Source organism: Oryctolagus cuniculus, chromosome 16 (assembly GCF_964237555.1).
Source record: "Oryctolagus cuniculus chromosome 16, mOryCun1.1, whole genome shotgun sequence".
Classification (NCBI taxonomy): Eukaryota; Metazoa; Chordata; class Mammalia; order Lagomorpha; family Leporidae; genus Oryctolagus; species Oryctolagus cuniculus.
In genome coordinates, this window is record NC_091447.1 from 58,153,229 (window position 1) to 58,165,022 (window position 11,794).

Below are 11,794 nucleotides of genomic sequence, written 5' to 3' on the forward strand. Positions count from 1 at the left end.
CGGTGAGCAACTCTGCTCTCCCAGTAGGTCCTCTGAGTCACAGCCACTAGATCCGGAAGAGTTTCCTCTGCAATTTTTTCCTGATCCTTTTTCTGAGGCTACCTCCACTTTTATTAAATTAAATTTTCCCGGACTATCGGTGCACGCCCTCACTATTCCGCCATCTTGGCTCCGCCCCCTCCATGTTTACCCATTTTTGAAACTGCAATATGACTACCCTTCATCAGTTCACAGATCACTGCATTTTCTTTAAATGCACTGTGTAACCATCATGGAGGTCTAGATGTAGGCCATGACCAGCTCTTGCAAGTCACCATATGTTCCTCTTAAATCCCTATCTCTCTCACTTAGTGTAACCACTTTCTGAGCTCCATTTTTTTTTCCTGAATAAGTAATAATAACTTCATTTTAACTCAATGTGCTGAAATACAAAAAATATTTTCAGCAGCAAATGTATGTTTCTCATTAACATCAACTAGTTAAAAATGAGGCTGAAAAGTTAAATACATTTTATATATCTGAATCTTGAAAATTAATTTCCACCATTATTAAATAACTTTAGCAGAATTTTATTTTCAAAAATGGGACTCAAATAAGTTATATCTTCATTTTAAAAACTGAATGCAAAATTAACTGGGTTACAGTTACAATGATAAAATCTAACAACAAAGATTTAAATATAAGAATTCCTTTTTAAACATAAAGTTCACATACTGCAAACAGAAAACAAGGTGTTATTTCATTCTTAGTGAAGAAGTCTTGCAAATGGTAGGCACTCAATATTTGCTCAACTGGATCTAACATTAACATCATTCCAAGAATAGTTAAATAAAGTACAGCTCATAATCCATATAAAATGTTTGCAAAATACTGTTATGTATACTGAAAATGCTGTCTTTAAAATTTGAGAACACTTAAAACAAACCCAAGCACCCACCTACATTTTTTTGAAAGAATACACTGAATATTTCAATTTTACCCAATCAAGAGCATGCTATCCAAGTCAGAGAGTATAACCTCTTTGAGAGTATAACTGGCTAGGAGAAATGCAAAATTGCTGATGGATATTCACAAACTTATCAGATTCCTTGTATTTTAGTAGCACTTTCTATGATCCACAATTTTATAAAGAATTCTGCTTTGATTTTAAATTTATACACAAAACTTAAATGGGTGGGTTAGTTGGTAATTATACTTTTGACAATTTAAGCTCTCAGATAGAGCCAAAAATTAAATAAAAATGTTCATAACAGCTTTGTAAGAGATCTTTGATAATATTTAATTCTGTTATAACTGATGACCTTAAAGGGCACTATCTTCATATTTTATCATGCAGTAAATTGAACATTTTTAAGAATTATAATCTCTGTCAGTTAACTGTGCCCCAAATAAATTACATTTAAGTGAAATATTTCAACCAACCTGAACTTTCAACATTAAACTGAGTCCTAGTTTCAGAAATACACTCTTGAACAAACCACACACAAGCCCAAGCAAATACAAGTACACACATACACACACATACACACAATCACATAATTCATGCAAGGTTCTCCAATTACAAGACAGTAACACATGAGTATTTAAGGAGATAACATTGTCAAGCCATAGTATGGCACCTATTTGTGTTCCAAAAACCAATATATATTAAAATTCAAAAATGAAAAAGGCACAAATATTGTATATCTTAAAGAACAGTTATCCAATGGTCATTTTTTAAACATGTATTTAAAACAACTCACTACTTTCCTTTTTTTTTTTTTTTTTTTTTTTTTTTTTGGACAGGCAGAGTTAGACAGTGAGAGAGAGAGAGACAGAGAGAAAGGTCTTCCATTTTTCCGTTGGTTCACCCCCCAAGTGGCCACTACAGCGTTGTAGCCGGCACGCTGCCCTGATCCGAACCCAGGAGCCAGGTGCTTCCTCCTGGTCTCCCATGCGGTGCAGGGCCCAAGGACCTGGGCCATCCTCCACTGCACTCCCAGGCCACAGCAGAGAGCTGGACAGGAAGAGGAGCAACTGGGACAGAATCCGGCACCCCGACCGGGACTAGAACCCGGGGTGCCAGCGCCGCAGCCACAGGTGGAGGATTAACCTAGACCACTCACTACTTTCTAAGGAAAAGCCCTATTTGGGTGACAAAAGGGAAGCGAGAACAGACTGATAAATTGAAAGGCAAGATTGCTCTGGAAATAATCTGTGCCTATTTTGAGAATAATGTGTTTTAAAGATAGAAAGAGGAAAAGGCTAGTAGAGCACTTGCTTCAGAATACACTAACAGCTTTCATCATTGTTTCAAGCACCCATGATACCAAAAATATACGTAATAAATAAAAAATAAATCAACTACCATAAGATGGTAGGCATTGCATTACCAGAAACGTGGACACTTTATAAACATGGATATTCTTAAAGCACAGCGTTTGACATTTTTGGTATAAAATGTGCGACTAAACTTAAAAATCTTTACAAAATCCTTAGGATTTGCAATAAACACTACAGTAGGCAAGGGTAAACTGAAATACTCACTAATACGGTATGATTATTGAAGTCACTGTCGCTAGAAAATGTAGATTAGAGCAGTGAATCAATTCTCAATGTACCAGTGCAGTGTCCTTTAGATACATCAATTTTTTTTGATAGATGACAACATTAATTACCAAGCAAATTTTTGTTTTCCTGTAAGACTCTGTTAAATTCTTAAAAGTTATATTTCACATGGAAATTTAATAGGCTCAATCTTAATGGTGGAGTAAAGGAAGTCAATTTTTATTCTCCATAACATTCTTACTTAGGATGAAGTCCATCACCAGGGAACAATATTTCTCCTATTCTAAGAGATTCTTCCAATTTAAGTTACTACAACAATTAAACATCACAGAGAGAAGCTGAATCTGAAAATGTGATCTTTCAGGCTCCTCTTTGTTGTGAATAACAAATGCTTATTTTGATAGTACCTGCTCAAAGTACATATGAATCAGTCCTGACATGTTTGATTCCTCAGTTAACACCTAGTAAAGAGGCAGCAAAAATAAAATCTGTTGCAAATTCTCAAGCTTCATTTTTCTCCTTTTGCCCTGAACTGAAAAACTAAATAAACAAATTATATAAAGTCTAATCTACAGAATGAAGTTATATATGCAAACACATAGTTATATGCATTTTTCCCCAGTGACACACTTTCCTCTTGTGGTTAAATATAAATTTTACGTAAGAAGCACACTGTCACTGCTACAGTAAGTCAGATCCAACAGCCTGACACTGACTGCTCCTGCTTCTCTGGGACAATGCACCAAAACAGACCTTCCTTAGGAACACAACTCACAAACATTGAACATGTATACGTGTTTAAAGCTAAAACTCATTTGTCATGAAAAACTGGCCCATGCACAGCAGTTTATAGTTTTTCCTGTTCACATTGTGCAGAATTTTAATATCATCCACAGTTAACAGTAATGAAACACAAAGGAGAACACAAGGGAGAAAGTTTCATAGTGCAGCCTGAAACAATCTTAAGAGTTCTCTCCTTTGTGTGCATCTTGCACGTGCAAATTGTATTAGTTCACTGTTTGAAGGAGAGTAGACTGCCCAGGAATTGTTTATTGTTCAGGTGCCTTTTCCAAAGTGAAGAACCTTAAAAATCAAACCAAGATGGAGTGACCTAAGCCAATACCATTAAAAACAAGAAGTTACCTTTGCCCCAAATAGTTTAAAAAAATTAAAGTTTAAAAATTACAGCCCTAAACTTTTTCCCCCAGAGCTAAAATTAGGTGCAGCTATAAAAATAAGGGACCCTATGCTTAGCTAGCTGCGACACTTGTGCCTGGCTGTGCTAAGACCTAACCCAGTTTGTATGCCTCCTAATACTCAAATAACGGTGTGGGAAGTGGAACGCCGCTCTCCCACCAGGGGAACAAAGGGAGCGAGACGTCGTCCCCCTCAGGGTGAACAAGATGGTGCTGGCAGGGAAAGGAACTACTAAAGAAGTAGACAACAAAATGGCGATGAGGTGCACACCTCCCATGTGATCCCGTAGCTGACTGGATAGAAGACGCATGCCCTTCACATGATCAGCTCGTGGATTGGACTGCTGTGTGCATGGACTCTATAGTGCTTTTGATTGGTCGCTGCAGGTATATAAACCATGTGGCTTTGTGCTGGGGGCACTCTCTGGACTCCCAAGTTCAGGAGGCCTGTCTGCACAGACGCCGAATAAATCCTCTTGTTTTTGCATCAGCTGGTCTGGAGTCTGAGTCTTTGGGGTGTGCCCCTCGACGTGTTAGCATCCTCACTCTGAGGGTCTAACATTTTGGGGACTCGTCCGGGATTGGTGCGCCCCCAGACTCAATTCCAGGTTCGGCTGGAGGTAAGAGCTAGCTCAGTTTTCATTTCGTGTTGCTGTTGTGTGTGTGTATGTCTTCGGTGTTTTGAAAAACTGTACCTGTACAGGGCTTGTTTCGCTTGGGTCAGCGGGGGAGGCAGACGTGCCCTGAGACCCCTGGTCCCGCTCTGGAGGACACTCCAAGAGTTTTGTGGGGGAAAGAGAGAGATCAGGTCTCTCTCCTCCCCGGGGAACCCAGCCATGGTCGGCCGCTCCCCTCTCGATTCGTACTTTCGGTTTGTTGCCAATCAGTTGCCACGCGGCTTGTGTGGTTTGTTCTGTTCGTCTGTCTAGTCAGTGTCCTGCACATTGTTGATTCAATTGTTTTACCCATGGGTCAACAACTAACTACTCCTTTAAGTCTGACTTTAGGACATTGGAAAGAGGTCACGAAACGGGCACATAACCAGTCAGTGGAAGTGCGCAATAAAAAGTGGCTGGCTTTCTGTACCTCTGAGTGGCCCTCCCTTGAGGTCGGATGGCCGCGGGACGGCACTTTTAACCTTACTACTATTTTACAGGTCAAAGAGGTTTTCCAACCGGGACCGCATGGACATCCTGACCAAGTGCCCTATATTGTCACCTGGGAGAGTCTCTCCCGAGATCCCCCAACATGTGTTAAGCCTTCCCTTTCCTCTTTAGGGGCACAGACCCCAAAACCAGGCCCCAGGCCTTCTTCAACCCCGCTCATGCCTTTACCTTCGGCGCCGCTCACTTCTTCCCTTTTTCCCCTGAATGAACCACCTAAGCCTATGCCTAAAACTCCACCAGTTCTCCCAGATACTCAGGAAAGTCTTCTACTTCTAGACCCTCCTCCTCCGTACCCTCCTCGGGTCCCACCACAGTTGGTTCAGGAACCCCAGGACCCCAAGCCACCCTCCCCCAACTCCACCGAAATGGGAGGGTTAGAGCCTTCCTCCTCCCCACCCTCTACTCGCCTGCGGCTGTGGAGGGAACGTGCCAGTGGCCCGGAGCGTGTCTGGTCCTCTCAAGCATTTCCTTTAAGGTCGGTGGCTGGCCAGATTCAGTATTGGCCATTCTCTGCCTCCGACCTGTACAACTGGAAGACCCACAATCCCTCCTTTTCCCAAGACCCCCAAGCTTTGACCAGATTAATTGAATCCATTCTACTCACTCACCAACCCACTTGGGATGATTGTCAGCAACTTTTACAGGCTCTCCTCACCACGGAGGAAAAACAGCGAGTCATATTAGAGGCTTGTAAAAATGTGCTGGGAGCAGATGGCAGGCGACCCAACTGCCTAACAAGATCGAGGACGTCTTCCCTCTGACTCGCCCGGAGTGGGACTACAACACCGTGGCCGGTAGGGAGCGACTCCATCTCTATCGCCAGACTCTGTTAGCGGGTCTCAAAGGGGCAGGGAAGTGCCCCACCAATTTGGCCAAGGTACGTGCGATTATCCAGGGTCAGGAAGAGACGCCGGCAGGGTTCTTAGAATGTTTAATGGAAGGTTATCGCATGTATACCCCTTTTGACCCTTTGGCCACCGAATGCCAGTCGGATGTAATTATGTCGTTTATCGGACAGTCGGCTCCCGATATCCAAAACAAGTTACAACGACTGGACGGGCTGCAAGGGTATACATTACAGGACCTACTAAAGGAGGCAGATAAAATTTTCAATAAAAGGGAGTCACAGGAGGAAAAGGAAGAAAGATTATGCAAAGAGCAAGAGTGGAGGGAGGACATCCGGGACAAAAAGCGGAATCGAGAATTAACCAAAATTTTGGCCACGGTAGTGCAGGGTGCAGGGCAAGGTAGGCCAGGACAGAATAAGACCCTGGGAGACAAGAGAAGGTCCCAAGTAGAACGAGACCAATGTGCCTACTGCAAAGAAAAGGGACACTGGGTTAAGGACTGCCCTAAGCTGTCTCAGGAAACTAAGAAAAAGACAGTTCCAGTCCTGCCCTTGGGGGAAGACAACTAGGAAAGTCAGGGCCAGGAGCCCCCCCCGAGCCCAGGGTAACTCTTGACGTAGGGGGGCACCCGGTGACCTTCCTGGCAGATACAGGAGCACAACATTCGGTGCTGACCGAGGCCAGGGGCCCTCTGAGTTCTAAAACTTCTTGGGTCCAGGGAGCTACTGGGGAAAATTGTACAGGTGGACAACTGAACAAAAGGTCCATTTGAACTCCGGACAGGTGACTCACTCGTTCCTACTGGTGCCAGACTGCCCATACCCCCTATTGGGCCAGGATTTGCTTTCAAAAGCGGGGGCCCAAATTCACTTTCATGATAAGGGGATTTCAGCCACCAGCCCAGAAGGGCAGCCCCTTCAAATACTGACAATACGCCTAGAGGATGAACATCGATTGCTCGAAAAAAAACCAGCTAATACAACCTCTCTAGACCCCAAGTGGTTAATGGACTTTCCCCAAGCTTGGGCAGAAACAGCCAGAGTAGGATTGGCTGTCAACCAACCGCCCCTAATAATTGACTTAAAACCCTCGGCCACCCCAGTGTCAATCTGGCAGTATCCTACGAGCAAAGAGGCCAAGGAGGGCATCAGGCCCCATATAGAGAGACTGTTGTGGTTGGGCATCTTAAAACCGTGCCGCTCGCCTTGGAATACCCCCCTCCTCCCAGTAAAATAGCCAGGCATGGGGGACTACAGGCCAGTGCAGGACCTACGGGAAGTTAACCGAAGGACGGGAGACCTGCACCCTACTGTGCCCAATCCTTACAACCTGCTAAGTGCCCTACCACCAAGCCATCAATGGTATACGGTACTAGACCTTGAAGATGCATTCTTTTGTTTAAGACTGAGTCCTCAAAGTCAACCCCAGTTCGCCTTCAAGTGGAAAGACCCGGAGGCCGGACTTTCCGGACAACTCACTTGGACGAGATTGCCACAGGGGCTTAAAAATTCGCCTACCCTGTTCGATGAGGCCCTGCACCAGGATCTGGCAGACTTCCGAGTCAACAACCCCAGCATAGTCCTCCTTCAATATGTGGACGACCTGCTTTTGGCAGCAGAAACCGAACAGGACTGTCTGAAAGGTACAGGGGTCCCTGCTAAAAAAATTGGGGGAATTGGGATACAGAGCCTCCGCGAAAAAGGCACAAGTGTGCAAAAGACAGGTGACCTACCTGGGATACCTGCTAGAAGGTGGTCAGCGGTGGCTAACCGAGGGCCGGAAACAGACAGTTGCCCTAATTCCACTGCCCAAGAGCGCCCGACAAATGTGAGAATTTCTCGGCAGTGCAGGCTTCTGCCGACTATGGATACCAGGATTTGCAGAATTAGCGGCACCTCTGTACCCCCTCACTAAACCCAATGCCCCCTTTATATGGGAAAAAGAACATCAAATGGCATTTGATCAAATCAAAAGGGCTCTATTGTCAGCCCCTGCCCTAAGCCTCCCCGATGTGACTAAGCCCTTCACATTGTACGTTGATGAACGAAGGGGAATAGTGAAGGGCGTCCTGGTTCAGAAACTGGGACCTTGGAAAAAGCCGGTGGCTTACTTTTCAAAAAAATTGGATAATGTGGCCACTGGTTGGCCCCCGTGTCTGCACATGGTGGCCGCAGTGGCAGTCCTTGTCAAAGACGCAGATAAATTGACTCTAGGACAATCCCTCACTGTGGTGGCCCCCCATGCCATTGACACCGTCATCCGGCTGCCGCCAGATAGGTGGCTCTCCAATGCCCGAGTGACTCACTACCAAGCCATGTTGCTCAACCCGGAGCGGATTCAGTTCGGACCTGCCACCCCCCTGAACCCAGCTACCCTGCTCCCGGATATGGAGCCCGGTGCCTGGGTACCTCATGACTGTCACCAAATCCTGGTTGAGGCCCATGGCACCCAGGAGGACCTGATGGACCGGCCGTTACCAGACGCGGAACACACCTGGTACACCGACGGGAGCAGTTTTCTACAAAACGGTGAGCGGAGGGCGGGGGTGGCCGTGGTGGATGGACACTCCATAACATGGGCAAGCGCCTTGCCTGCGGGAACCTCGGCTCAGAAAGCCGAGCTTGTGGCCCTCACACAGGCCCTTAAACAAGCTAGCGGGAAAAAAGTTAACATCTATACTGATAGCCGCTATGCGTTCGCTACTGCCCATATACATGGAGAAACTGACCGAAGAAGAGGCCTCTTAACCTCAGCAGGAAAAGACCTAAAAAACAAAACTGAAATTTTAGACCTCTTACAGGCACTTTTCCTACCTAAAAAGTTGAGCATAATTCACTGTCCTGGACACCAGCGGGGAAGTGACCCTATAACAAGAGGAAACAAAATGGCAGACGAGGTTGCCAGAACGGCTGTGGTAGGCCCGCAGACTCTACACCTGAGTACTGCGGTGGCCCACCATACGCCAGACCACAGGGACCTCCCCTTCCCCCATTTAGATCAAGATTTGGACGAAATCCAGCAGCTTGGGGCGGATTACGATGAACAAAAGGGAGTTTGGACATTCCAGGACAAAGTTGTCCTGCCTCACAAAATGGCCCGTGAACTAATAACTCAACTCCATAAGTGCACTCATTTAGGACATAAAAAACTAAAAATGCTGCTGCAACAAAAAGATCAACCTTACTTTATCCCAAGGCTTAACTCTCTAGTTCAACAGGTCACCGAGTCCTGCGTTCCCTGCGCTAAGGTCAATGCGGGGCGCCTCAAGCTGCCGAAGGAACAAGGTTCCGGGGGGATCGACCCGGAGTCAGTTGGGAGGTGGACTTCACCGAGGTTCAGCCAGGAAAATATGGTAACAAGTATCTCCTAGTTTTTGTAGACACCTTCTCTGGGTGGGTGGAAGCCTTCCCCACCAAACGAGAAACCGCTCAAGTGGTTGTCAAAAAAATCATCGAGGACATCTTCCTGCAGTTTGGTCTCCCTCAGGTAATTGGGTCTGAAAATGGGCCTGCCTTCATCTCCCAGGTAAGTCAGCTGGTGGCCAAAACACTGGGGATAAATTGGAAATTACATTGTGCTTATAGACCCCAAAGTTCAGGACAGGTAGAAGGGACAAATAGAACAATTAAAGAGACCTTAACTAAATTAGCTATGGAGACTGGCACTAGAGACTGGGTCCAACTCCTCCCTATGGTCTTGTTCCGGGTCCGGAACACCCCCTCCCACCACGGGTTAACCCCATATGAAATATTGTATGGGGGACCCCCGCCCGCCGCAAATCTGCTTGACCCTATGCTTGACCCCTTTATTAACGCACCTAATTTGCAGGCACGACTAAAGGCACTCCAGATTATACAGAACCAGATCTGGAGACCTCTAGATGCGGCCTACTGGACCGGGAACGCATCAGTCCCTCACTCCTTCCAAATCAGCGACTCTGTCTACGTCCGAAGACACCAGTCTAAGACTCTCGAACCCCGCTGGAAGGGCCCCTACACTGTACTGTTGACCACTCACTCCAATAGCCCTTAAGGTAGACGGAATCGCCGCCTGGGCTCACGCGTCCCACGTCAAGCGAGCACCATCGGGAGCTGATAGAGCTTCGGGCGAGCCAGCACAATGGAAATTGCAACGCACCCAAAATCCGCTCAAGCTGACTTTAAAAAACTCCCTAATGCTTTTAGCTTTGCTTACTTCCACCGTAATAGCCAGGAACCCCCGCCCACTTTACCCTGACCCAAGTTTCCGGAAAGGGAACATGCCTAGGAAACCCTTCCCCGTCTCACATACAACTGTGTAATGTTACCATCCCAAGTGCAAATTTAACAACCTATGCCCATGTTAGTCCAGGCTACGGAAACTGGTGGGCTTGTAACAAGGGACTTACCCACTGTGTGTGTCCCTCGGTCCTTAGTGCCACCCAGGACTTTTGTTATGGTACAGCTAGTGCCTAAAATAATTTACCATCCAACCAACACACTAGAAGATTCCTATGATAGACGCCCCACCTGCATCCGTAGAGAGCCAGTTTCTTTGACCCTAGCAGACTCCTTTTTTTTTTTTTTTTTTTTTTTTTTTTTTTTTGACAGGCAGAGTGGACAGTGAGAGAGAGAGACAGAGAGAGAAAGGTCTTCCTTTGCCGTTGGTTCACCCTCCAATGGCCGCCGCTGCAGCCGGCGCACCTCGCTGATCCGATGGCAGGAGCCAGGATCCAGGTGCTTCTCCTGGTCTCCCATGGGGTGCAGGGCCCAAGCACCTGGGCCATCCTCCACTGCACTCCCGGGCCACAGCAGAGAGCTGGCCTGGAAGAGGGGCAACCGGGACAGAATCCGGCGCCCCAACCGGGACTAGAACCCGGTGTGCCGGCGCCGCAAGGTGGAGGATTAGCCTAGTGAGCCGCGGCGCCGGCCTCCTAGCAGAGTCCTGTTAGGGCTCGGAGTTGGGGCCGGGGTTGGAACTGGAACAACAGCCTTAATCCAGGGTCCTCGGCATTACAATGACTTAAAAATCGCCATTGATGAAGACATACAGGCCCTGGAACAATCTATAACTAGGCTGAAGGAATCCCTCACTTCCCTGTCCGAGGTAGTCTTACAGAATAGAAGGGGGGCCTTTGTGCAGCCCTTGGTGAAGAGTGCTGTTTTTATGTCGACCACTCGGGAGTCATAGAAGACTCCATGGCAAAACTAAGGGCTAGGTTGGACGAAAGACATAGAGATCAAGAGGCCCAACAAGGCTGGTTTGAGGGGTGGTTCAACAAGTCCCCCTGGTTAACCACTCTCATTTCCACAGTCACAGGCCCCCTCATTATCCTCCTCCTAATTTTAACTTTTGGCCCGTGCATCCTCAATCAATTGCTGCAGTTCATCGGGACCGGCTGTCCATCACACAGGCCCTTGTACTCACCCAACAATACCAGGCACTCAGGGACGACCCTGACCTTTAGATTTTAGGATTAAAATCTCTCCAAAAAGAAAAGGGGGGAATGAAGAACCTTAAAAATCAAACCAAGATGGAGTGACCTAAGCCAATACCATTAAAAACAAGAAGTTACCTTTGCCCCAAATAAAAAATTACAGCCCTAAACTTTTTCCCCCAAAGCTAAAATTAGGTGCAGCTATAAAAATAAGGGACCCTATGCTCAGCTAGCTGCGACACTTGTGCCTGGCTGTGCTGAGACCTAACCCAGTTTGTATGCCTCCTAATACTCAAATAATGGTGTGGGAAGCGGGACGCCGCTCTCCCACCAGGGGAACAAAGGGAGCGAGACATCGTCCCCCTCAGGGTGAACAAGATGGCGCTGGCAGGGAAAGGAACTGCTAAAGAAGTAAACAACAAAATGGCGACGAGGTGCATGCCTCCCGTGTGATCCCGTAGCTGATTGGATAGAAGACGCATGCCCTTCACATGATCAGCTCACGGATTGGACTGCTGTGTGCATGGACTCTGTAGTGCTTTTGATTGGTTGCTGCGGGTATATAAACCGTGTGGCTTTGTGCTGGGGGTGCTCTCTGGAGTTCAGGAGGCCCGTCTGCGC

At 46.8% G+C, this 11,794-nt stretch overlaps 1 long non-coding RNA gene across 1 annotated transcript; it reads right to left on the minus strand.

Moving 5' to 3' along the window:
• Window positions 1-1,186: 1,186 nt before the first annotated feature.
• LOC127487091 (uncharacterized) lies at window positions 1,187-11,739 on the minus strand. The gene is made up of 2 exons (XR_011382807.1): window positions 11,252-11,739; window positions 1,187-3,630 (listed from the first exon to the last, which is right to left on the minus strand). It is a non-coding gene; the product is annotated as an uncharacterized lncRNA (long non-coding RNA).
• Window positions 11,740-11,794: the final 55 nt, after the last annotated feature.